Below are 27,032 nucleotides of genomic sequence, written 5' to 3'. Positions count from 1 at the left end.
GGCATCGTTTATCGCGCGCGCATGCATGCATTCATGAACTGCCTGCTCTGAATGCGTCCCGTCAGAAGAAAATGCCGACTTTCGCCGGCGCTTTGAGCATTTCCATTGCAAATATAAGAGTGCCAGGCACGATGACCGGCAGGAGTCTCGAAAGTGGAAGCTGACTGCCAGTGATACGGAATGCGTACCGCATCATCAGACTTAGTTGAGAACAGCAATTTTAATTTAAAACAGGGAGACATCATTGAGAAAACAAACATGCAGCCGTAATAGGCGACGTGTCTGGAAATCATATACCGTACCGGCATGAATTAAGCTGTTAGTCGTAATCTGAGTAGGAAGTAACGTTTCATATTATGGCTGAGTCTTTTTTGAATTGTATTTTATTGCATTTTATTAGTAACATTAACAGATTCTAAGTTTATTTTGTTTTCAGATGATATGTGTATGAGGATAAACAGGGAATCAACTATGGGGTGTTGATGGTGCCGCGCGGGATTAGTCGAGCGGTCTTAGGCGCTGCAGTCATGGACTGTGCGGCTGGTACCGGTGGAGGTTCGAGTCCTCCCTCGGGCATGGGTGTGTGTGTTTGTCCTTAGGATAATTTAGGTTAAGTAGTGTGTAATCTTAGGGACTGATGACCGTGGCAGTTAAGTCCCATAAGATTTCACACACATTTGAACATTTTGCTGATGGTATTTTCAGAGACATTAATAAATGCGTTGTTATTTGAATTGGAAAACTCACGGTATACTGTTCAGAATATCATTCTGATTTCCTCGTAGCATGTAAAGAGGAATATAACGACGGTCATTTGGAAAATATTGAAGCTTTTAATTTTTAGAACCCCAATTATATAACAAACTAGACTGGGAAGTACATACTGAATTACAGTTCAAACGTCTACACAAATCTTTATTTTCAAAGTAAATGTTGTCACGAGTTGATGACATAAAAATAAAAATGCTGACATGTTTAGCTTTCTTCCATTGTTTAATATCTTACAGTATCATATTTTGTGGTAAACTGTCAAGTTTTTCCATTATAAATCGTGTCATGCGTTCTATTTGTTGTCTGACTAACAGTGCGCTTCGTAAAAGCTTGTTCATGGAACTGAATATGCTAATACCTTAATAAAGAAAAGTTTCTGTTATTCAGAGACACATTTTCGATAAATTCCCAGCTACTACTAAAAATTTAGCTGCATAAATGAAACATAGTTACAATGTGCTTCAAAGATTCTTAGATAGCAAACTCCATTGACGAATTTAACTGATGTACACATTAACAATATTGCACAATGCGATTTGTATGTAATATTTGAGTTGCGAGCGTGGTATCGATATCGGTAACCTTGCAGCACCCATGTCCGGTTGCAGTAGTCCAAACGCCATCGTATATCCCTTTCAAGCATAATAAATGGTTCTACCACTAACAGTTTGTTCACTGGCTTATACGCAACAGGGATATACAGCGAGTATCGTAACAGTGGTGAACAATGAAATTTTGTCTTAAAAGATTTTTCTTGTGTATTTTTGGTGCTGCTTCCAGGTAAAATACGTAAAATGGTTAGGCAAAAGCAGTTTTGACGTACATTGAAAATTTATGCGAGATGACGGTATGTAAAATGTAGCTATGTGATCATTGTAATAACGCCAGTATTGTTTCGCGATCTTCTGCAGTGTTACCTGCTACAAAATAGTGTTTTATTTCATAGTCTGTAATACAGTTGCATTCCTGTGGGATAGTCTTGGAAAGGCGAAAACTGGACTCAGAAAATCTGGCCAAGTAGAACATCTAATATCGGAGCAAAAAGTATACTATTCAATACTTTGTTTAAAAAAAAATAAAAAAAACAAAGAATCCTCAGCCTTCGTTTTATACAACACCTGAAATTATTAAACAGTTTATTAAAGCCCTGCCGGCCGAAGTGGCCGTGCGGTTAAAGGCGCTGCAGTCTGGAGCCGCAAGACCGCTACGGTCGCAGGTTCGAATCCTGCCTCGGGCATGGATGTTTGTGATGTCCTTAGGTTAGTTAGGTTTAACTAGTTCTAAGTTCTAGGGGACTAGTGACCTCAGTAGTTGAGTCCCATAGTGCTCAGAGCCATTAAAGCCCTACCACAACATGACGACGCTTTCACTTTCAACTACGTGACAAGTAGGTTTTCGAGGCTATCAGAAGTCATACTGAAAGGAGTTTCCTTAGAACTTTACATTCGGAAACGTTTTAAGATAAAATTATAGACTTTGAAAGATTAGCTTGGGTATCCTTTACAAAAGTTATCAACAAGTTTCTCGGTAACTATAAAGCCCATACGTACGAGCATGCAGAAAGAAATACGCTGTATACCTGCGAAGTACTGCGTGCTTCAATAAGCTTGAAGCTATACTACTTGGACTCTGATGTTAGCTACTCTCCAGAAAATCTAGGTGAGGGAGAAATTTCCCTCAAGAAATAAAAGAAACGTATCGGAGCTATCAGGGCGATGGCGTATCGGCATAATAACTGACAATTTCTACGTGCTGTGCTGGGAGTGTCCTCAGGCAGTCCACGAAAGAAAAATTTCGAACGTATTTTTGAGGATAAAAGAAGAAACATTAAGGTTTGTTAATACTGAAGAATATAATATTTCGTTATGATGTTAAAAGCGTACTTTAATTAAGTTTTTTTGAATATATATGATTAATATCAATTTTCTGAATCTTCATCATCATTGTATGAAAGAGCCTTACGTCACAGATAGAAATCCTTGACATTTCTTAATTTAGTATATCCAAAAATATTAGGATCACCTGAAATAATATTAAAAATTTGCAATCTATAAATTTGTAGAGCTGTATAATTAATAACAGAAACTGAAACGGTTGCAAGTATAAGATAGCAAAAGGAAAAATATTCTAGGAAACATATATAGCCCCAATTTTAGAGGCCCTTAGTTAAAAATTATCATTTAAAAAACGTTTCAAATAACTAGAATCATATATTGTAGCGAAGGCAATCGTAGCTCGTAACCAAAGAGCCTTGTCTCGTAAATATCTTGTTGTGGACCTATGTTTACTTCAACGTTTTTGCTTCTGCTGTTGTATGTAGGGTGATTCAGCTGTCGCTATCGATAAGTTTTATGCAACCCACATCACTTCCAAAAACCATTTTCATATTCTCTTAGTTAGTCCTTTAGAAAAAATGAAGAGGACTTTTTTTAGGAAATTTACTGTTGTTAAATTTTAAACTGTATGTTTTCGCTGGAAGCCACAGTTCTTGAGTTATTCAAGAAAAACGCGTTTGAAAGCCACTTTTGTACATTTTCCTAGCGAAATTCGAGAACTACGGCCTCTAGCAGAAATATATCCCTGTACAAAATTTAACTACATTAAATTTTGTACTAAAATGACATGTTAATTTCGTGCGTATGACTAATAGTTTGTGCATAGTGTACAAGAGGATATGACAATCTTGTGCGTAGAACCCGTGAGTAGAGCCAGCTGAATAACCATGCTATTAATTATAATATTCTCTATGCACCTTACATTGTCATCTGCTGTTCGTCCATGAATTGCACGCATCCGCAAAGGCGAAGTGGAATGAGAAGTTTTGCGTATGACTAATAGTTTGTGCATACTGTACAAGAAGATATGAAAATCTTGCGCTTAAAACCTGTGGGTAGGGCCAGCTGAATCACCATGCTATTAATTATACACTACTGGCCATTAAAATTGCTACACCAAGAAGAAATGCAGATAATAAACGGATATTCATTGGACAAATATATTGCACTAGAACTGACATGTGATTACATTTTCAAGCAATTTGGGTACACAGATATCAGTACCCAGAACAACCACCCCTGGCCGTAATAACAGCCTTGATACGCCTGGGAATTGAGCCAAACAGAGCTTGGATGGCGTGTACAGGTACAGCTGCCCATGCAGCTTGAACACGATATCACAGTTCATCAAGAGTAGTGACTGGCGTATTGTGACGAGCCAGTTGCTCGGCCACTATTGTCCAGACGTTTTCAATTGGTGAGAGATCTGAAGAATGTACTGGTCAGGGCAGCAGTCTAACATTTTCTGTACCCAGAAAGGCCGGTACAGGACCTGCAACGTGCGGTCCTGCATTATTCTGCTGAAATGTAGGATTTCGCAGGGATCGAATGAAGGGTAGAGCCACGGGTCGTAACGTATCTGAAATGTAACGTCCACTGTTCAAAGTGCCGTCAATGCAAACAAGAGGTGACCGAGACGTGTCACCAATCGTACCCCATACCATCACGCCGGGTGATACGCCAGTATGGCGATGACGAATACACGCTTCCAATGTGCGTTCACCGCGATGTCGCCAAACTCAGATGCAACCATCATGATGCTGTAAACAGAACCTGGATTCATCCGAAAAAATGGCGTTTGCCATTCGTGCACCCAGGTTCGTCGTTGAGTACACCATCGCAGGCGCTCCTGACTGTGATGCATCGTCAATGGTAACCGCAGCCATGGTCTCCGAGATGATAGTCCATGCTGCTGCAAACGTCGTCGAACTGTTCGTGCAGATGGTTGTTGTCTTGCAAACGTCCCCATCTGTTGACTCAGGGATCGAGACGTGGCTGCACGATCCGTTACAGCCATGCAGGTAAGATGCCTGTCATCTCGACTGCTAGTGATACGAGGCCGTTGGGATCCAGCACGGCGTTCCGTATTACCCTCCTGAACCCACCGATTCCATATTCTGCTAACAGTCATTGGATCTCGACCAACGCGAGCAGAAATGTCGCGATACTATAAACCGCAATCGCGGTGAGGTACAATCCGACCTTTACCAGAGTCGGAAACGTGATGCTACGCATTTCTACTCTTTACACGCGGCATCATAACAACGTTTCACCAGGCAACGTCGATCAAATGGTGTTTGTGTATGAGTAATCGGTTGGAAACTTTCCTCATGTCAGCACGTTGTAGGTGTCGCCACCGGCGCCAACCTTGTGTGAATGCTATGAAAAGCTAATCATTTGGATATCACAGCATCTTCTTCCTGTGGGCTAAATTTGGCGTCTGTAGCACGTCACCTTCGTGGTGTAGCAATTTTAATGGGCAGCAGTGTAATATTCCCTAGGCACCTTACGTTGTCATCTGGTGTTCGTCCATGAATTTCACGTATCCGCAAAGGCGAAGTGGAATCAGGAGTTGCTTAATAAGAGCAACCCTAACTTATCAACTCGCATACATTCCTTCACAATGCTAGGGCTTGAACCAATAACTATTCACTAGACAGCAACTTCGGTCTGATATGTAGTAATTCAGCAATTATTAGAATCCATTCTAAGGACAATCTAGGTCGAGGGAAAACGACGGAGGGCTACGTCTCGAACTAATAACTAGCCATGAGACTTCAAATTCGGTCATGAATGTAGTAATTCGGCTATTATTAGAATACATTGTACGGATAACCTAGTTCGATAGAAAGGCGGCGGAGGCACAAGCCCACAAGCGACGCCGAGGTAGTCCCGCCTGAAAGGCGCCATTGTTACCCCTCCGCCAGCGACGGCAGGCAGCGATAAAGTTGGTGCCGGTAATAATTCAATTTGCGCGCGGGATCTGCGAACCGCAAACAGGCGGCCGCCGCGGACCAAGTTTGCAAAGGCTGCGGCTACGGCAGCGGCGGGGTTTCGGTGTTTGCCGTGCCGGCGTAAGCGCGGCCGCGTAATCCCGCGGAAGGTGCGCGCGCATGAATATTCAGCGACGGCTGTCACTCGGCTCGCCGAGGCGTCGCTCTTCCGATCGCTGACGGCGGGTCCGCTGTCGAATCGGCTTCGGGGATTATAGCGCCTCCGTCGCTTGACCAACTACTGCGCAACTGCCACGCTAGCTTCCCGTCTTACGCCGTGACAAGCTGACATAAGACTAAGCAGTAGAGCTTGTTTCTATGCGTCAAACCTGTCGCCTTAAGAGTTCTGTCGCGTATCACATGACTGCAATCAATGTACGAGAAACTGATCTGTTACCAACTTCTAGTGACAATCCTATTTCTATTTCAATTTAAACTACGCTGGATCTTGTTGCTCTCCGTGACTGTTACGCAGATAAGCAATGCTAAGAAAGAACGCCACTATCCACAAATGCTCGGTGGTTATAATTAAATTGACAGTTTTCCGTGTGCTGCAGCGCGGGATCCATATATCACAGGATGCTGAAACATCCTACACTGAAGAGCTAAAGAAACTGGTACACCTGCCTAATATCCTGTGCCCCCCCCCCCTCCTTCCAGAGCACGCAGAAGTGCTCCAGCATGACGTGGCATGGACTCGACTAATGTCTGTAGTAGTTCTCGAGGGAACTGACACCATGAATCCTGCAGGGCTGTCCACAAATCCATGAGAGTACGAGCGGGTGGAGATCTCTTCTGAACAGCACATTGCAAGGCATCCCATATATGCTCAATAATGTTTATGTCTTGGGAATATAGTGGCCAGCGGAAGTGATTAAACTCAGAAGAGTGTTCCTGGAGTCACTATGTAGCAATTCTGGACGTGTGGGGTGTCGCATTGTCCTGCTGAATTTTCCCAAGTCCGTCGGAATGCACAATGAACGTGAATGGATCAGACAGGATGCTTGTGTATTTGTCACCTGTCAGAGTGGTATCCAGACGAATCACGGGCATCATATCACTCCAACTGCACTGTCCCACACCATTACAGACCTTCCACCAGCTTGAAGACCCCCCCTGCTGACATGTAGGATCCATTGGGTCATGAAGTTATCTCCATACCCGAACACGTCCATCCGCTCGATACATTTTGAAACGAGAGTCGTCCGACCAGGCAACATGTTTCCAGTCATGAATAGCCCAATGTCTAGCACAAAGGACTCGCATTCGGGAGGACGACGGTTCAATGCCGCGTCCGGCCATCCTGATTTAGGTTTTCCGTGATTTCCCTAAATCGCTCCAGGCAAATGCCCGGATGGTTCCTTTGAAAGGGCACGGCCGACTTCCTTCCCTAATCCGATGAGACTGATGACCTCGCTGTTTGGTCTCTTCCCTCAAACGACCCAACCCCTAGCCCAATGTCGGTGCAGATGGGCCCTGGCGAGGCTTAAGGCTTTGTGTCGCGCTGTCATCAAGGGTACACGACTGAGCCTTCGACTACGAAAGACCATGTCGATGATGTTTCCTTGAATGGTTCACACACTGACACTTCTTGACAGCCCAGCTTTGAAATCTGCAGCAATTTGCGGAAGGGCTGCACTTCTGTTACGTTGTATGATTCTCTTCAGTCGTCGTTGGTCCCGTTCTTGTAGGATCTCTTCCCGGCCGCAACTATGAGGAGATTTGATGTTTTACCGGGTTCCTGATATTCAAGATAGACTCGTGAAATGGTCGTACTGGAAAATCCCCACTTCATCGCTACCTATGAGACGCTGTGTCCCACCGCTCGTGCGCCGACAATTACACCACGTTCTAATTCAATTAAATCTTGATAACCTGTTATTGTAGAAGCAGTAACCGATCTGACAACTGCGTCAGACACTTGTTGCCTCCTGCAATATAGGCGTTGCCGAACGCAGCGCCGTATTCTGCCTGGTTGCACATCTCTGTATATTAATAAGCACGCTTACACAGTTTCTTTGGCGTTTCAATGTATGTATGCTCTTTAATCGATGCATTGGGGGTGTATGCTGAAAACCGGCCGGAGTGGCGGAGCGGTTCTAGGTGCTTCAGTCTGGAACCCCGCGACCGCTACAGCCGCAGGTTCGAATCCTTCCTCGGGCATGGATATGTGTGATGTCCTTAGGTTAGTTAGGTTTAACTAGTTCTAAGTTCTAGGGGACTGATGACCTTAGAAGTTAAGTCCCATAGTGCTCAGAGCCATTTGAACCATTTTGTATGCTGAAAAAATAACAGTCACCCTTTTTGTCTCCAGGTGAAAATATGGAGCTTTAAGCAGTCACAATGTGGTGTTCGTCAGGAAAACGGAAGGAACGATCAAACAATCTACAACGATGGTTCTGCCACTTTTATTAGGATATAGTCGTAAGTTACAACGTGTGTTCAGTATGGTCTTCCGCCTCAGCAACATGCTGCATCCACACAGCATGCTCAACACTGGTTCACAGCGTATCCGGTGTAATCAGAGTGATATGTCATCGTATTCTATCCTTCAGATAGTCCGGACACATCCCTGATAGAAATGATGTTTCAGATATCCCCGTAACCAGAAATAACTTGGATCTGGAAAGCCACACATATTTTAACTGCCTACAGATGATGCGGTCATTACCAAAGAGCTCTTAAGGGAAATCTTTCACTGTGCAAGCAACCTGTGGTGTCTCTCCATCTTAGTGGGGTGAACACAGATGCGTCCTGGAATCACGTGTAGATACTTATAACTTGCAGATGTCACTGTACACCTAACAAGCGCGGGAAGTGTCTTCTACTCGAAGAAAAATGGACCAGTAGTGAAGAAGTTTTGAAACCACAACACACAAAATGGCTCTAAGCACTAAGACTTAACATCTGAGGTCATCAGTCCCCTAGACTTAGAACTAGTTCAACATAACTAACCTAAGGACATCACACACATCCATGGGATTGACGCGCCTAGTACCGCTCGGTCACAGCGGCCGGCCACACCACACAGTTACATAAGCTGAGTGCAGTGGATATTTTTACACAAAATGTGATGGAGCAGAACCACATATGTGACGGTTCTGCGCATTCACGGCACCGTGCAGAGCAAAATTTGTCTCTTCCGTCCTGAGCATATACTCCGCCATATGTCATCCATTTCCATGGGCGCCAGAAAACAAAAGACAAAATTATAGCGTTGTAGCATATCGTGGGGCTTCGCTTGATGCACATTTTGAATCATGCAGGGATATCAACCTAAAATGCGCCGCAAAATTTTTTGAAGTGTTGACCAGGGGAGATATGATTCCTGCGACTCAGCTCAGCGTTGGCTGCAGAACGTCAGACATGTCCTGCACAGTCGGCTACAGAATCTTCATCAACAACTGTTATGCGAACGGCCCGCCTCCCTCTCCTTGCTGCACCATCCAATGCACCAGTTTTTTAATTATACTGATCATCTTCATTTATTGACATGTGGCCTCTTCAGATCTGTTTCAGTCTGCGATATTCCCACAATTGAGAGCTGCCATTGCTGCCGTTCCGATAAAACAATTTTACCACCATTTATTCTCAATAGCTATCGCGTTTCGAATGAAAAACAGTAACCTTCTTACGCTTAACACTCCACAACAACTGTCATCACACAAAAGAGACCAACATGCCTCACTAGGCGGTGATCAGAACGCGGACGTCATAGCAAGAAACATTTCAAGTTCTTATTGTTTATAGCGCCTTATTTTCACCTGGTGACAGCAAGTGGAACCGTTTTTTCAAATGGTTCAAATGGCTCTGAGCACTATGGGACTCAACATCTGTGGTCATCAGTCCCCTAGAACTTAGAACTACTTAAACCTAACTAACCTAAGGACATCACACACATCCATGCCCGTGGCAGGATTCGAACCTGCGACCGTAGCAGTCCCGCGGTTCCGGACTGAGCGCCGAGTACCGCTAGACCACCGCGGCCGGCGAACCGTTTTTTTTCCAGCATACTCCGTGAGCGCACCGATTAATGAACTTACCTACAACGTTTCAGCGTCCAGCGATCTATGGAGGCTGCGCTGCAGCATTCGGAACACCTTCAGTTTAGTTATAATCACTCAGTACCTTAGAGAAGCTTTATTTTACTTCTATGATCGGCTCAGGGCATTATACTCATTTTCAGATGCCTTCAGTTTTATTAAAGTATTGGAAACGTTCCCAGTTTCGTGTCTCCTTATGGTTCTAGTGCGTTTCTGTCAGGAAGCATAAAATATTAAAGTGTAAACAGCATGCTCATGTTACACGATCAAGTGTGGCACATAATAGTTTTACAGTATTCTTTGTTACTGCTGCGGCTTCAGAAGTGTGCTTTAAACGGTGCGGTCCGCCCCGATAGCTGAGTGGTCAGCGCGGCGGTCTGTCGCACCAAGGGGCCCGGTTTCGATTCCGGGCTGGGTCGGCAATTTTCTCCGCTCAGGGACTGGGTGTTGTGTTGTCCTCATTATCATTTCATCATCATCAGTTGAAGGCAACGTGAAACCACCCCTGGAATCACTTCCCTAGACGCTGATGAAAAAAAAATGGCTCTGAGCACTATGGGACTTAACTTCTGAGGTCATCAGTCCCCTAGAACTTAGAACTACTTAAACCTAACTAACCCAAGGACATCACACACATCAATGCCCGAGGCAGGATTCGAACCTGCACCGTAGCGGTCACGCGGTTCCAGACTGTAGGACGCTCATGAGGTGGACCTCTCTGACGAGGCCTCTCCCATGACAAGATCTGACGTAAGGCAGAACACTAAGTTTAAACGGTGCTGCAGATGTTGCGAAGAGTACTGCGAAACACTTGTGTTTCACAGTTGTATATTATGTGACGATTGTGATTCTGTAATTAAGAAATAGTGTATCACAATGGCCCAAACCGATAATGGCCGTAAAATAAAGCGTCTTAGAATTATTTGTGACCCGCTGCGCTCCGCCTCCATGACTGTTGGGCCCCAATCCCATTTATGGTGGAATTTCATGGTTATTATTTTATTGATATTCTTCCTTGTCAATGGTAATAAGGTATCAACAAAACTGATATACAAATTGATCCATGTGTTATTAGGTTCATCAACCCTGAGGCTGGTTTAATGCAGTTCTTCATTCCTGTCACCAACTTTTTCATGTAGGCATAACTGTCGTAAGCCACACAACATCGATGATTTGCCTTTCGTGCGCATATAAAGTCTTGACCCTGCGAATTTTTTTCCTTCTATCGTCTCTCTACCTGCTGTTTCCAGCAACGCCTTGCGTTGTAATATTTGCCAGACTCTTTTCTCTCGTCTCTGAGAAGGCCATGTGACATCCGTTGGTCAAACATATCTGGTTCTTCTGTGTGGTGGTTAATTCGTGCTGAAACGTTGTCTTTGCGATATTGAGGATTCACCGTAGACACTGTGAACCCAATTTCTGGTGTAATATACGATACGCTGTAACTAGAGCTGCACTCCATCGAAATTACGGTTCGGTAGTTTCGGGGCAGGATACAAATCATGTAATAAATGGCAGGATTACCTGTCATATTGTAGGCATTGGTAGGGAAAGAAACATAAATGTATGCGAGAGAAACTGGGAGCCGACGACTTCTCTTTGTTTGTTTCTCTGCTTGTTTTTCACATAATTAGAACCACGTATGACTCAGTGTTAGTTCATTGTTTATTTTACATTCCTACAAGATATAAATTGCATTTCATAAGGAATAAAAATTAGTTGATCGCATACTTTACGCGATTTTATGTAACCAAAGCACTTACTTTTTACACAAGCACAATTTACATGCACAAACATAAAAATCTGTGTAATTATCGTTGTTATTTTGTACTTCATGGAACGTTCTTGATCTTAATCAAAGCCAAGTGTTTGTTTTTATTATTGACATATGCGAAAGTTGTTTATGAATAAAAGAAACATGTTTTATAGAAGTTCGACGAAGTATTGTAGCGATGTCTGAAACGTTTGTGTTGTTTTTTCTTAATTTTACCTTTTTTTAGGAAATTGAGTTTTCTAGCGCTACGTGATAAATCTGTATTGCTTTTTGTTAGAACATCGCTTTCTTTCACGTTAGAAATCAACAGTTTTCGAACAAAACCTGAATTAAACATTAACAGTTTGAATTTGCATTAACTGCTACTCATTTTTTAATAAGAGACAGGGGAGTAACTATGTAGAACGAAATTTTCTGTAGCTTTATATATATCGTAACTCGGTTTTTAGACGGTTGACCACTTCCAGTTCCAAAGGGAATCTACTAATACATTGGTTGTTTACGCAAACAAAGCGATGAAGCCGGCCGCGGTGACCGTGCGGTTCTGGCGCTGCAGTCCGGAACCGCGGGACTGCTACGGTCGCAGGTTCGAATCCTGCCTCGGGCATGGGTGTGTGTGATGTCCTTAGGTTAGTTAGGTTTAAGCTGTTCTGAGTTCTAGGGGACTTATGACCCAAGATGTTGAGTCCCATAGTGCTCAGAGCCATTTGAGCCAAAGCGATCGAAATGAGGTAACGCCTGATAAGTATGCAACACTACTAACGTACAAGAAATGCCGTTACAATTTTAACTGACCAAGGTTACTAGCAAAACTACTGTAGTCTAGTCCACCCCTGGTAGCTGAGTGGTCAGCGCAACGAAAGTCATACCTAACGGCCCGGGTTCGATTCCCGGCTAGGTCGGAGATTTTCTCCGCTCAGGGACTGGGTGTTATGTTGTCCTTATCATCATCATTTCATCCCTATCGACACGCAAGTCGCCGAAGTGACGTGAACTCGAAGGACTTGCACCCGGCATTTCCATTACTGTAGTCTACGCTTACTTCTGATAGCCTACAGTAGTTTTACAACTAACTATGAGACAAGCGTCTTGCATCGATTACTATCCCAGTCGAGCAGCTCGTGAATTTCTGCCATTTTCATCATCCACCTGTCTGTAACAGACTGCTCAGACATGGAGCGTCGGGTGCCACATCTAGCCACAACATCCGGACGGCGTGCTCGACTCATCTTTGAAAGGAGCTGCTCTTACCGTGAACTCTGGGCTCTCACTTTAATTGAATGTGGACGGTTATTGTGGAGGACAAGCTGTGTAGTCGATTTTCTCCGCCTTCCTTTGCTGTAAGAGTCAGCATGTATCTCTTTTAACTATTAAGCATGACTTATGTTTGTCCATCCCACATCGGTTTCAAGCTGTAATTAATTCTAATCGAGTGCCAAAACCTACTAATGAAGATTTTGTCAGGTTTACTGATGCTTCCATCGGTACTGGGTAAGACATGACAACATTATTAAAAAGGAAATACTTTTCCGACCTTCTGTAAATACACTCCTGGAAATGGAAAAAAGAACACATTGACACCGGTGTGTCAGACCCACCATACTTGCTCCGGACACTGCGAGAGGGCTGTACAAGCAATGATCACACGCACGGCACAGCGGACACACGAGGAACCGCGGTGTTGGCCGTCGAATGGCGCTAGCTGCGCAGCATTTGTGCACCGCCGCCGTCAGTGTCAGCCAGTTTGCCGTGGCATACGGAGCTCCATCGCAGTCTTTAACACTGGTAGCATGCCGCGACAGCGTGGACGTGAACCGTATGTGCAGTTGACGGACTTTGAGCGAGGGCGTATAGTGGGCATGCGGGAGGCCGGGTGGACGTACCGCCGAATTGCTCAACACCTGGGGCGTGAGGTCTCCACAGTACATCGATGTTGTCGCCAGTGGTCGGCGGAAGGTGCACGTGCCCGTCGACCTGGGACCGGACCGCAGCGACGCACGGATGCACGCCAAGACCGTAGGATCCTACGCAGTGCCGTAGGGGATCGCACCGCCACTTCCCAGCAAATTAGGGACACTGTTGCTCCTGGGGTATCGGCGAGGACCATTCGCAACCGTCTCCATGAAGCTGGGCTACGGTCCCGCACACCGTTAGGCCGTCTTCCGCTCACGCCCCAACATCGTGCAGCCCGCCTCCAGTGGTATCGCGACAGGCGTGAATGGAGGGACGAATGGAGACGTGTCGTCTTCAGCGATGAGAGCCGCTTCTGCCTTGGTGCCAATGATGGTCGTATGCGTGTTTGGCGCCGTGCAGGTGAGCGCCACAATCAGGACTGCATACGACCGAGGCACACAGGGCCAACACCCGGCATCATGGTGTGGGGAGCGATCTCCTACACTGGCCGTACACCACTGGTCCAACTGAGGCGCCAGGTGGAAATGGCATGGCAAGCCGTTCCACAGGACTACATCCAGCATCTCTACGATCGTCTCCATGGGAGAATAGCAGCCTGCATTGCTGCGAAAGGTGGATATACACTGTACTAGTGCCGACATTGTGCATGCTCTGTTGCCTGTGTCTATGTGCCTGTGGTTCTGTCAGTGTGATCATGTGATGTATCTGACCCCAGGAATGTGTCAATAAAGTTTCCCCTTCCTGGGACAATGAATTCACGGTGTTCTTATTTCAATTTCCAGGAGTGTATTTGTAGAACACCAGGAATATTTTTGCTCCTTGCACATGACTTCATATCATTTTGTTCCATCCGCCATGTAACCGTATCGCTTGCGCTAAATCAGTCGATGTAATTTATTTCTTCTTCCGCCTCTTCGAGGTGGCACGCGCCCAGCGTGAGGTTGTGGGAATTTCCGTCGAGGGACGACAGTGTGACTAAGGAATGCGGAGCACATGGTTGTGCTAGAATAGGTGGTCCGTCAAGGATTTAACTGTGTACAGTCAAGTCTGTTTGACTGGAGTGAAATGGATCACGACTAATTTTATAGTGATTTAGTATTGTGTGAAGTCTGATGCTACAATAACTTCAAGAGTACCAATAATCGAGCCACAATAAACTATTAAATTTAGGACACGTTTGATCTGATTTACGTGAAATTTCCCATCGATGGCCCCTTGCTTATAATAACGGTATACTGATTACTGAACATGTTTAAAACATAGACTATAAAGTTTCTCGATCGCGAGTATTGGAGCAGCTAACCGAACACAGTTAAATTAACTGTGAGTGTACTACCAATCTGATATCTGGAGTAAACGGACTGCCCAGAGATAAGAATAGAATTTTGATAGCGAGATGGGATTGTGTGACTACGAACGGCTGGACACAAGAAACCATGTGCAAAATAAATTCAAACACTGAAATTTGATTCTAAGACCGTTCTTATTTCAAAATTTTCATTTGGTTTTTTATTCCATTTGGCCATTAGAGACCATGTTAGGTGACAATTGCGCAAAACCTGAAACCTTCTTTGCAGTCGAAAATCTTGATATTCTTTTTTTGATAAGCTTTCTCCTTTTCTTTGTCCATCCCCTGCTCATTTTCTGTTAATCATGAAAGCCTTTCTAGCGGTAGAACTCTGACCTACAGTTTACGCTCTCTGACATATTCAGCGACATAATCGAGACCTTTGTCGATCCTTTCTCACTTCCCTGAACCATTTGTGCGAAACTTTAGGCCTGACGTCAAGTATATTGAAAATTTATTTTCTCAGCATCTTCTCATCCATCCTACAAACAGACGTTCGTAAAACGTTAGTCTTCTTTTCCTCACTGACGTAACTATCGTTGATTTTCCTTCTGCAATTTTTTTCTCCCTCGTAACCTATACCGCCCATTTACGATCTTTGGATCAATTATCTTTCGGAGGACCTCTCTCGAAATTTTCAGCTGTTTTTAGTCCTGACATTCGTGGCATTCGGAGGCACTCACTGGCATGCACACACCGTTCTAATCTCAACGTGACTCATTTTAGCTCGTCTTGTGATTGCTTTCTCTTGTATGAAGCATGGTGTCCTGCGGAAAACAATGGTCATGTTGTCTCACCTGTTGTTGTTGGCATCTATTTCGCTAGTTTCAGTTGTACTATTTCTCCGAGATGTTTAAAGGTGCTGTTCTTTCTGTTTTACTGTACGCCTTTATTAGGTTATGGCGGCAGCTTTATTTTTCTTGTTTTTTTCATATATTTTGTTTTTAAAAGGAAACTTTAAGGTCCGTAGGTCGTGGTCGTGCGGTAGCGTTCTCGCTTCCGGCGCCTGGGTTCCTGGGTTTGATTCCCGTTGGGGTCTGGGATTTTCTCTGCCTCGTGATGACTGGGTATTGTGTGCTGTTTTAGGTTAGTTAGGTTTAAGTAGTTCTAAGTTCTAGGGGAGTGATGACCACAGATGTTCCATAGTGCTCACAAGGGAACCTCCCCATCGCACCCCCCTCCGACTTAGTTATAAGTTGGCACAGTGGATAGGCCTTGAAAAACTGATCACAGATCAATCGAGAAAACAGGAAGAAGTTGTGTGGAACTATGAAAAAAAATAAGCAAAATATACAAACTGAGTGGTCCATGCGCAAGATAGGCAACATCAAGGATAGGCTGAGCTCAGGAGCGCCGTGGTCCCGTGGTTAGCATGAGCAATTGCGGAACGAGAGGTCCTTGGTTCGAGTCTCCGCTCGAGTGGAGAGTTTAATATTTTATTTTCAGACAATTATCAAAGTTCAGGCACTCACACATAATCATTTTCGCTCTCCAAAATTCCACGACATGTTCAGATTTGCTTGGACATATGCAGGATTTGACGGTCTACACACGGAAAAATTTGAAAGCGTTAAAAACATATGTTTTGACAGAGCACAGGGAAAACTATGCGACTGTGAAACAGTTGCATTCATTTGTTGCAGTTTATGTGACAAACTCTTATGTTTTCATCACTTTTTGGGGAGTGATTATCATATCCACAAGAAAACCTAAATCGGGCAAGGTAGAAGAATCTTTTTACCCATTCACCAAGTGTACGAGTTAGGCGGGTCGACAACATATTCCTGTCATGTGTCGTATAGAATATATCAGACGTGTTTTCCTGTGGAGGACTCGGCTGACCTATGACCTTGCGATCAAACGTTTTCGGTTCCTATCGGAGAGGCACGTCCTTTCGTCTACTAATCGCACGGTATTGCGGTGCGGTCGCAAAACAGACACTAAACTTATTACACTGAACAGAGACGTCAATGAACGAACGGACAGGCCATAACTTTGCGAAAATAAAAAAAAGTAAACTTTTCGCTGGATGGAAGACTTGAACCGAGAACCTCTCGTTCCGCAGCTGCTCACGCTAACCACAGGACCATGGCGCGCCTGAGGTGATTTCATCCTTGATGTTGTCTATCTTGCTCATGAACTACTCAGTTTGTATAATTTGCTTATTTTTTTTCATAGTTCCACACGACTTCTTCCTGTTTTCTCCAGTGATCTGTGTTCAGTTTTTCAAGGCCTATCCACTATGCCAACTTATAACTAAATCTGAGGGGGGTGCGCTGGGGAGGTTCCCTTGTCAGAGCCATTAGAACCATTTTTGAAACTTTGAGTCCGCACTTATCTTCCAAACTATACGTCGTTGAGCAGTCCTTTAGTGTCCGGTTCTCTTCCTCATTTACTGGACGATCTTATCCAAAACACAATCGAAGAGAGCCTTTCTTGTCATTAGTAACAAATAAAGTAAGTTAGTAACAAATGTGATATACGGGGATGCCACCCTGGTACTTGCAAGCCCGTCCGACGCATAAGCATTAACAAACTAGGTAGCTCGAACCTTAAACATTTCATAGGATTCAGGGAATCTGTCTAACGCTGAAATTATCTGCAGTCGCGAGAAACAGTACGCGTCATCTCAGAAGCACCCGTGTTTTGTGCTGAAACGATACAATACCGTTGACGCTGCCTCTGCTGCTCCCATGTATCGCACGTTAGACCGGCTCTGTCGGGAGGGAAGCCGCCACAATTTATCGTCGCGGGCCGCGGGCGTCCCGTAATCCCGGCATGCACCGCGCCGCGCCGCCCCGCCCCGGGCGGCTGGCTGGCTGGCTCCTCGCTCACAGAACGCGACGGCCGCATTAATTTGTCAACTTCCGCGAATAATTAATCAAAAAGGCCCTCCCTGACGACCGTCCATTTTCACTGCAAAGTCCTCGCGTCTGATTAATGTAACGGAAATGTTTGAGGTAAAAAGAGGCGGACGAGAAGTTATAAATTAGGACGCTGGATGATGGCGCTCCACCAAGCCTTCTTCATCTCCGTCTTCAAGCCACCCAATGGACTGCGAGCTTTCCGCGCATTTCTCTTACTTACGATTCCTAAAAGGGCTTTTTTCCCCTCCGTAATTGGCAAGAAATGAGACGAACGTTTTTAGATACCCCTCATTTGAAGGTAAAGAAGAAAATCTCTCTTGCTGAACAACAAACGTTTCTCAAGGACACGACATATATAAGAGCAGCAACATTATGCTTCATCACTTATAAACGTGTAATTTATTTTTTTAAAGTTTCTTTCTGTTTCCCGTATTTCTTCTTAATTATAGTTCAATGCAGACGGGCATTTTGTCTTTAACACGTTAAATTAATACTTCAGTCTCATTTTAAATTAATATTCCTCAATTTCAGCACCCCAGTACCACAATATGCACTCCGTCTTCAGGCCACGAGTGGCCAACCGGGGCCATCCGACCGTCGTGTCATCCTCAGAGGAGGATGCGGATAGGTGGGGTGTGGGGTCAGCACACCGCTCTCCCGGTCGTTACGATGGTATTCTTGACCGAAGCCGCTACTATTCGGTCGAGTAGCTCCTCAGTTGGCATCACGATGCTGAGTGAACCCCGAAAAATGGCAACAGCGCATGGCGCCTGGATGGTCACCCATCCAAGTGCCGGCCACGCCCAACAGCGCTTAACTTCGGTGATCTCACGGGAACCGGTGCATCCACTGCGGCAAGGCCGTTGCCACCACAATATTAATAAGCTAAATTATAGCTAGGTTGGCGTCTGCAACCAGGTGGTAATCCAGAGTTCATTTCTGGGCGGGTCAGAGGTTATTAGTGTTTCACCTTCCTACGATTTTGCTGCACAGGGTAGCCGCTCGGTCTAGGACGCCTTGTCACGATTGGCGCAGATCCTCCCATCGGAAGTTATTCTTGTCTCTTGGGCATGGGTGTATGTGTTGTCCTTAGCGTAAATGATTTAAGTGGTGTGTAAGCCTAGGGACCTATCAACTCAGCAGTTTGGTCCCATAATACCTTACCACAAATTTCCAAATTTCCTACGATTTTAATAATAACTAACGACCTGCTCTGGCTTCGCAATAAGTATCTACGACCAGACCACTTGTCTGGCTTAGCGGCAATAAACTGAATACACAAACGTTCCTCGTGAATCAGATGATCAGTGAAAACAGCACGAATATCTTTGTAGTAGTTCTTCAGATTAGCCTTCATCTACATCTGCATCTACATTCATGCTCCACAAACCACCATACGGCGCATGGCGTAGGATACCTTGTACCAATTGTGGTCATTTTTTTTTAATCCACTCGCAAACCGAGCTAGGAAAAAACCACTGTCTAAAAGCCTCCATACCAGCCGTAATTTCTCCCATCTTATTTTCATGGTCCTTACGCGAAATGTACTTTGTCAGGATTAAAATCGGTCTGCACTCGGCCTCAAGTGCGATTTCTCTAAATTTGCGCAATATTGCGTTGCAGAAAGAGCGTAGTCTATCCTTCAGGGATTCCCATTTGCGTTCACGAATCATCTCCGTTATATCTGCGTGTTGTTTGATCCTGCTGGTAACAATTCTAGCAGCACTCCTCTGACTCTGAATTGTTTCTATCTCTTTTCTCAAAAATGGTTCAAATGGCTCTGAGCACTATGGGACTTAACATCTAAGGTCATCAGTCCCCTGGAACTTGGAACTACTTAAACCTAACTAACCTAAGGACATCACACACATCCAGGTAGGATTCGAACCTGCGACCGAGGCAATCGCGTGGTTCCGGACTCAAGCGCCTAGAACCACCCGGCCACAGCGGCCGGCAGTCTTTCTTCAGTCCGACCTGGTGATCCCAAACACTCGAACAGTACTCAAGAATAGGTCAAACTAGAGTTCTTACGCCATCTCCTTTATAGATGAGCTACACCTTTCCAAAACTCTTCAAATAAAACGAAGTTAAGCATTCGCCTTTCCCCTTCCAACCTGAACTGTTAATTCCATTTAATATCGGTTTGCAATTTTACGCCTGGATATTTAACCGAAGTGACTGTGTGAAGCAGCGCACTAATAATGCTGTAATCAAACATTATGGGTTTTTTTCCGCTCATCTGCATTAACTTACACTTTTCCGACATTTAGAACTAGCTGCCTTTTATCACACCCATTAGATATTTTGTCTGTCACCTTGCTTATTCCTAGAGTCACTCAACATCCCGTACACCACAACGCCATCAGCAAACAGCCGTAAATTGCTGCTCGCCCTTTTCTTCAGGTGATTTATGTATACAATGAATAGAAGCGGTCCTACACACTTCCCTGGGGCACTCCTGACGGTTCCCGCGCCTCTGACGAATATTCGCCCTCGAGAACCGCGTACTGATTTCTATTACTCAAAAAGTCTTCGAGTCACTCGCGTTTCTGGAAACCTAAACCGCATGCTCGTGTCAAGTGCCTTCCGGAAAACGTGGAATATAGAGTTTGCCTGTTGCCCTCTATCTATCGTTTGTAGATGACGATGACGATGATGATGATTGGTTTGTGGGGCGCTCAACTGCGCGGTCATCAGTGCCCGTACAAAGTCCCAGTTTTTTCAACGTCCTTTGTAGCCACTGTCATGAATGATGAGGATGATGATGAAACGATGAGGACGTTACAAACACCCCATCCCCGGCAGAGAAAATCCCCAACCCGTCCGGGAATCGAACCCGGTACCCTGTGATTCAGAGGTAGTAACTCTAGCCACTAGACCACGAGCTGCGGACATCTGTGTTTTGAAGGATATCATGTGACACAAAGGCAAGATGAGTATCGCACGAGCGATGTTTTCTACACCCTTGCTGATTTGTCGACAGCAGCTGTTCTGTCTCGGAGTAATTTATGGAATGTTCTCAATAATTCTGCAGCAAACTGATATTAAGAAGTAACCTGCCTTCTTTTCTGTTCATTTGGGACTTTTCGGTAGGCGGGAGATTCGCGGTAAATCTAGGTTAAGTAAGACGCCAGTGTCGTATATTACTCTCTGTAAAACCGAATTGGGTTTCCATGTGGACCTGGCGACTAATTTGTTTTCAGCTCTTTCCATTTATTCCCTACGCCACGGATGTCAATTTCTTCTTCCTGATACAGAGAGGAAAATGTAGCAAGGGTCGTAAGATATAGATTCTGGTCAAGCTTCACTCCTCTATGGAGCTGCGGCGGCTGTTATCTGTACTGCTTTTCCCACCAGATACGGCCTACTGTGTAGCTGACTCTGTCGTACCTCCCATCACTGCCACGAGCTGTCGCTTGTAAATACGGAACAGATAAAATTACATGTATTGAAACTCATCATTAATATAATTATATATTTTATTTAAAAATGTTCCTCGTGAATGAGCCCCTACTTATCAGTGAAATTGTATTAAAATTCCTACAGTAATTCCCCTCAACCTTCACATACAGCCCGAAAACAGATCCCAGGGAAATTGATTTATAAACATGTATACATAACAATGAAAACATATATGTAACAACATTAAAACTTGTTAAATTTCAAGTACTGAGAACCTATGAACGTGCTTCTTTTGCTGGCTGGAATGATATCTGCAGACAGTCAGCCGATTGCCCTTGTGGACAGGTCACAAGGCACGCAGTTGTAAGATATCCTCTGTTAAACATAGCATGTCGTTTGTACTATTCCTTGCCGTTTAGAATACTCTTGCTTTTCATTCGACTTACTCTTCAAATGTTAGGTGAGAAATTTTCCAATTTATATGTGTAGAGGTACAGGTGAACAAAAGATTTATTTATAAGGAAATATGCTAGATACAGCAATGCAATCTGTTGCAAATGATACCTTTGGTTGGTGCACTTCTTCAAGTGCTGCTGCAGAAACTTTACAGGAATTTCAGACATGGATAGTGTTTCAACTAGACGGTGGACCATAACACTGGGGGTTATTTGTTCACCAGTTCTTGGATGAAACCTTTCCGGTCTGATCGATCAGTAGATTGGGGCAACATGAGCGCCCCAAGTTTACAGACACGCTGAGGATGAAGCCTTCAGTTCACCAGTTCCTGATGTGCAAACTCTTATGGTACGGATACGAAATGGTGGAGAGGCGGTGACAGAAGAGATGTTGCAAAAGACACGGAGAGGAATTGAGTATTGCCTACACATCATACGGGCAACAAACGGAGCACACGCGTAACCGTATCGGTAAAAATCTTCATGAGTTTGGCTACCACTTGCCACAAACAGCATAGTTGTACCTATCTAGCATATGAAAGACATTCAGATCACCCTATATAGATGCTTGTACTAAAATATTTCTAGAGGTATCATGACCCCCCCTCCTCCCCCATCCTGTGCATCCGCGCCTGACTGCAACAAAAGATACCATACTGTTAGCAATGCTAAGAAACCTTTTGTCGTGTTGCAGTAGTGACAAACATTATTTTTTTTTACTTCACTCCGTGGCAATTTTGAAGTTCCAGAACAGAGCCGCTTGACACACACGTTCTTGTGCTTCGCCAGAACGTGTCGTATGCTAAAAGTAAACAAGTTCTTTTGTAAAAATTACGAAAGTCAAATGGTTCTAAGCATTATGCGACTTAGCATCTGAGTTCATCAGTCCCCTAGAACTTAGAACTACTTAAACCTAACTAACCTAAGGACATCACACACACCCATGCCCGAGACAAGATTCGAACCTGCGGCCGTAGCAGCAGCGCGGTTCCGGACTGAAGCGCCTAGAAACGTTCGGCCACAGCGGCCGGCTTTACGAAAGGCAGCAACAGAAGTTTTTCAGATACTGTGTGACGTTTTCGGAGACAGGTGTGCGTCATATATTCGTGTCTTTGCAGACACATATTCTATGGACGACCAACAGATGCCGGCCGCACGTATCAACAATCGCAAAAAGAACGCAAAATTTTGAGAAATAATGCGGAGAGACCAAAGATAGAGTCTTTATGGAATTTCTTCTTTGTTTTTAATAACCTCGTCGTCGACGGAACGCTAAGTATAATCTTCTTGCCTTCCTTGCATGAATAGTGACATGAACATAAAATCTTAATCCTATTTTTCCTACAGGTACAAAGCCTTAACTCTCCCAATACCAAAGGGGAGGGGAAGTGAGAGTTACTTTACGCTCACTTTTAGAAAATATTGTAATGTAGTTGTGTTCTTCATAATTTAAAATTCTGAAAAAATATTTATTGATCTTAAAGATTTTTTATACCAGATTCCAAAACTGTTTTATTCTTTCAGAAAAGCAAACAAAAAAAATTTAAATCTTATTAGTGAATATGACTTTTTGCTACAAATGACACATTTATATTTTCAAGTTCAGGACCCTTCTTATACATTTATATGTCTTTAAAAATGTGTTGTGAATAAAAGACAATGATAACTCACAAAACATGTATTTTTTAATTTTTTGTGGTGGCCTCAAAGTACCCATCTCCCCTCTCCATTATTTAAAATGCGTAGGTATTGCTAAGATTGTGTTAAAAGATATTTTCGTGGTCTGGAACCTACCTATACATCAGTAGCTATTCAAAAATGGAAGTTATCAATAAAATTTAACAACATATAATGATTTTTTTAATTTTTTGGTCGGCGTAAAGTACCATTATACTTACGTAATGTCTCCCCCTTAGCACACGTTCGACTGTGTGACAATGAATTAAAATATTTGTATTACTACAGGTCAAGGGGTCGATAGTAGCTCTGTAGCGATAGAAGTGTTTTTTTCATTGTATATTCTTTAATAGTATTAGCTTTTCTTTGTGTTATTAACATATTACAAGGACTAATGACCATTATAGCGTTTTATTACACATAAAATGTGGCTCGTATGGCCTATTTTAGCTATCTAGACAATAGAATATAATTGTGCAGACTAAGTAAATAAAATAATAAATTCCTTCTGGCCCACAAGTCCGAGCCGATTGTTACTCCCCACACCGGTTACGGCATCTCCCTGCCCTGTCCTCTCGACAGTTTAGTCGCCATTATCCCATAGCCCCTCACACCCAGCTTAATTGCCACGATCCAACCGCCACTGCCAATTCTCACTCGTGCATCCCCCGACACACAAAACCCACTTCTCTGAATTGCTGATCCCTCTCTATCGTTTCACATTTCGCCACATTTCCCCCTCGCTGCTTCCGGAAGCTGATCGCCATACACAACTACAATATCTGTGGACTAACCGTCGCCAGTAACGTTTTCACTCATATCAAAGCTCCACTCACAGAAATGCCGCAGCTATATCATACGAATTCGCAATATCAGCAGCAATATTTAATCAGACGGAAACGTTGCAATTACTTTTCACTTTCATCGTTTCACTTCTTTCAGGGGTAGTATTTTATGTGTATTGTGTAGTTTCAATTTTTATAATAGCAACTGGGCTGAACGACGTGCTTAGAAAAGACGTGGAGGCAAATTCGCCATAAATATAGCCATATCCCATCTGACTACATGCTACGACGTTTATGGCCTAAGATTGCAAGACGTGAAGGTTTCAAACAATAATAATTTCTAGAAGTTAGCTATCATGAACAGTTCTATAATCTCAGTCATTTTTGTGTTGTCATGTAATTAATTTGTGGTGTAAATTGAATTTCATCTACATTTAGATTCCGCTAATCACCTTATTTTGTGTGGCGGAAAGTAATTCATAGTCATAGGTTTTAAACTAGTTGATACAATTTTCAAAAATATTAGTTCATTTTAAAGTACTATAGAGTAATCAACAACAGTATGGCTGCACCATTGTCACATCATCTGCGGAATAAACGAATAAAAATAAATAATTTTAATAAATGTCTATGTCGGAACAAAGACGCATATGTTTGTCTGCTTGCGTTTTGCGCAACGAAAAACATGTTTACAACTGAAAATATGGAACATAGGTTCCATAAATGTATACTGGCTTACAGGAAGCATTGTAAATGTATGTCAAGCCTCTAAATCAGTAGCAGTCATGAGTATCTCCACAATATCAAAATTTTCTTTCCGAAGTACATCATTCTATTTAGCTTTTGTGTAATTACAGTTCAAATGCAAGCTTAAGAACAAATATTTGAAAGCTTCCAATACACAGCAGCGATCCGTAGTCGCTGTTCAATCAAAAGCGTCCACAATTACGTAAACTGAAGTTTAACGTGTCTCTAACAAAAACAGTGCTCACAGACTATAAATGTCTGATCGAAACATAGGTTCATATACAAGGGCTATCAAAGAAATTCATTAGACACTTAGAAGTGCATTTTCATTAACTCGTGAATCTGTTAACCAACACCATTACACACATACTGCTCGAAGTGATTATGAAGTTTTATAACCGACATATCGCACTCGACAGGTGTCATGCCGGATGTTTATGTGTTTACTTCTTTCGTTGAGCGGCTCTTGTACCAAGCACAAGCGACAAAGAGGAACATTGTACTTATCACATTCCAAAAACTACCTATCAGCGTTTCAATCATTACACCGGCACGGTTTTGCCGCCTTATGGGTCTTATTTGATTGCTGGTGTCTACACTATGTAACAGTTACATATCATAAAATAGTTCAAATGGCTCTGAGCACTGTGGGACTTAACTTCTGCGGTCATCAGTCCCCTAGAACTACTTAAATCCAACTATCCTAAGGACATGACACACATCCATGACAGAGGCAGGATTCGAACCTGCAATGTAGCGGTGTCGCGGTTCCAGATTGCAGCGCCTAGAACCGCTCGGCCACCCCGGTCCGCCTACATGTCATACATCATGTGCATGCTTCAGTACCTTTTATCTTAATCTGTGTCTTGTCGAAATGCGGATCACCTGAGTATATTTATACAGTATGAAACATATAGTGACTTAATAAGTGCATCTAAAAGAACAGCTGTGGTGGTTTTCTAAACATTTGCATAAAACAACTGCTTGGAATATCCGAAAATACCTTTCAATGAACTGAACTGAGGAAATTACTAACATTTGAAATTCTTTAATCTGTTATTGGTTGGTTGGTTTTGGGGAAGGAGACCAGACAGCGAGGTCATCGGTCTCATCGGATTAGGGAAGGAAGTCGGCCGTGCCCTTTCAAAGGAACCATCCCGGCATTTGCCTGGAGCGATTTAGGGAAATCACGGAAAACCTAAATCAGGATGGCCGAACGCGGGATTGAACCGACGTCCTCCCGAATGCGAGTCCAGTGTCTAACCACTGCGCCACCTCGCTCGGTAATCTGTTATTCGTGTTGTTCAAACTGACAAAGCAAGGAAGGCAATATGGAGCTGCCAAAATGTTTTAAGAATTGTTGAATTAAATAGAGCGATAATAAAAATAAATGAATAGTCCTTTTGTAATTCCATGGGTTAGAAACTAACTTAAATGATTCTATAACAAAGAATTGGTATTTTAAATGCGACAGTACGCCATTTTAGGCACTATATAACATTAAAACACTCGATAATGGCACTTTAAAGCCGAAATCATGATGGTGTAAATGTAACACTGCAAATAAAAAACAGTCTAATGGCGGTACAGACTTTAAAGAAATATATTGTGACTGTGGCCCCGCATATTGAAAAAAATTATTAAATAATTAAATGCCGGATTCCGTCGAAATTGTTTTCATTCAGGCTCAAGAAGTTCAATAATCAAGTAGGTACCAGCTCAGGACTTTCGAACATATACCAAATATGAGATAGAATGAGTCTATGAGAACTATAACATAAGCTGCGGCCTTGTCACCTCGGACGTATAAGGGGCGATCAAAAAGTTCGCATTTGATGGCGTTGCTACAGCGTCTATACAGCGAAGAGGGACTCCGCTGAGGGTGTGTTAGCACCGACATGTGCACAAGGAATTAGAGTGGCATTTCTGTCTTTCTGACGTGTGTGCGGTAAATGCCGAGACGCGAACTATGGCGACGTTATTACCAAATGCATCCAAACAGGACCAGTTTGCTTTTATTCTTTCTTGATTGCCGAGGGACGAACACCGATAGACATCTATCGGAGAATGAATGATGTGCTGGGACAGCTTGCCTGTCTAAAACCATTGTTGCGGAATGGTATTGCTGCTTTCTGACAAGCATGTCCCCACGTTGCAAATGTCGTCAGGCAGAAGTTACGCCAAGTGGTAAACATTCGTGCTCCCTCCCTATAGTCGTGATCTTTCCCCATGCGACCATCCGCCTTCGGTCTTTTAAAAAAGCCATGAAGGATCGACGACACGTGTCAGATGAGGATGTGCAGTAGGCTGCTTCAGGACTTGGTGTTTTACCAAACGGGTATCTTCAATTTAGTGCGTCGATGGGATGACAGCCTCAATACTCACGGCAATTTTGCGCGATTGCCGTACCAATTCTGGACC

The 27,032-nt window shown here is 43.6% G+C and overlaps 1 protein-coding gene and 1 pseudogene across 2 annotated transcripts in view; one reads left to right on the top strand and one right to left on the bottom strand.

Moving 5' to 3' along the window:
* Window positions 1-27,032, top strand: part of LOC124788337 (complexin) — a 723,750-nt gene that overhangs the window by 315,452 nt on the left and 381,266 nt on the right. The window lies entirely within an intron of this gene.
* Window positions 18,297-18,413, bottom strand: LOC124790600 (annotated as a pseudogene).

The sequence above is a fragment of the Schistocerca piceifrons genome, chromosome 3 (assembly GCF_021461385.2).
Source record: "Schistocerca piceifrons isolate TAMUIC-IGC-003096 chromosome 3, iqSchPice1.1, whole genome shotgun sequence".
Lineage (NCBI taxonomy): Eukaryota > Metazoa > Arthropoda > Insecta > Orthoptera > Acrididae > Schistocerca > Schistocerca piceifrons.
The sequence above is the reverse complement of the archived record's forward strand: the minus strand, read 5'-3'. Positions and strand labels throughout refer to the sequence as shown.